Consider the following 1049-nt stretch of genomic DNA (forward strand, 5'->3'; position numbering starts at 1 on the left):
TATATATATATATATATATATATATATATATATATATGATATTAAATCATCTTTCTGTCTCTTTTTTTTTTGATTACCATTTTGCTGTCTTACTCTAAATTATGATGTAACACCTACACTAACTGATAATACTTCAACTTCAAACATGTGCGGTGGGTTTGACATCTGGTGTGGACCCTGCGGGAGCTCAGAGCAGTTTGATTGAAGTGACGCCCGGATCACTGTTTGGAGGTGGACATGAGACATCTTTGCTGCACTGCACCTGTCACACTTCACCAAATGTACCAAACCCTCAGTGCAAACAGCAAAAGTTCTTGGGAAAAATGTATATAAGGACGCTCCACTTCTCGGATTGCTCCGGACTGCTGGAAATTTCACCGAATCACGCTCTTTTTGTCAGGATGTCTGTTACCTTCTGCTTTCTGTTAGAATTTTTAATTGATGAGGACTATGATTAACTGCTCCTCAGATCTCTGCAGGGTAAATCTATTTGTCCAATCTGAGTTTTCTGTTGCAAGACTAAAACAACTTTTGAACGTACACTTTCCACGAAAACAAGTTCCTCCCCGAGGCTGTTTTGCAGCGGCACGGTGGCTTTGCCGGGCGCTTAATGCCGCCCATGAGGACTGTGATTGATTTAGTGAAATGCTAATAAACCAGAGCACGTTTTTCTCCCATCCTGGAATGTTTTTCGGCCTAGACAGATCCTCCTTCCACAGGGCAGTGGAGGAAGGTCTGGCAAAGTGAAAACTACTACTCAGTCCTGGATAAGACCCACATAATCTGTATGTCCTCCCTCAGTGGCGTGCTTGTTTAGAACCATAAATATGTGCGGCAGGAAGTGCCCTTGTGTGTATTTTAATCATGCTTAACCCTTTATTACATCTTTAACTTGTGTGTGTTGCTGAAGTACATCATGCCACTATCTGCACTTGGAATATATTGAGGTTTATGGTTCCAGTGCCCTTGTGGCTAAACACTAGCTGCTACCATTAAATACCACTGGAGTTGAAAACACACACACACACACACACACACACACACACACA

General features: G+C 41.9%; 1 protein-coding gene and 1 long non-coding RNA gene across 3 annotated transcripts in view; one reads left to right on the forward strand and one right to left on the reverse strand.

Moving 5' to 3' along the window:
* The window catches only part of LOC116704032 (uncharacterized), an 11230-nt gene extending 10514 nt beyond the window's left edge, over nucleotides 1–716 (forward strand). Inside the window, exon 3 of the long non-coding RNA XR_004335568.1 lies at nucleotides 705–716. This is a non-coding gene — a long non-coding RNA (uncharacterized LOC116704032). The remainder of the gene's footprint in view (nucleotides 1–704) is intronic.
* The window catches only part of cntfr (ciliary neurotrophic factor receptor), a 252365-nt gene that overhangs the window by 72616 nt on the left and 178700 nt on the right, over nucleotides 1–1049 (reverse strand). The window lies entirely within an intron of this gene.

The sequence above is a fragment of the Etheostoma spectabile genome, chromosome 16, assembly GCF_008692095.1.
Source record: "Etheostoma spectabile isolate EspeVRDwgs_2016 chromosome 16, UIUC_Espe_1.0, whole genome shotgun sequence".
In the NCBI taxonomy this organism is placed as follows: domain Eukaryota; kingdom Metazoa; phylum Chordata; class Actinopteri; order Perciformes; family Percidae; genus Etheostoma; species Etheostoma spectabile.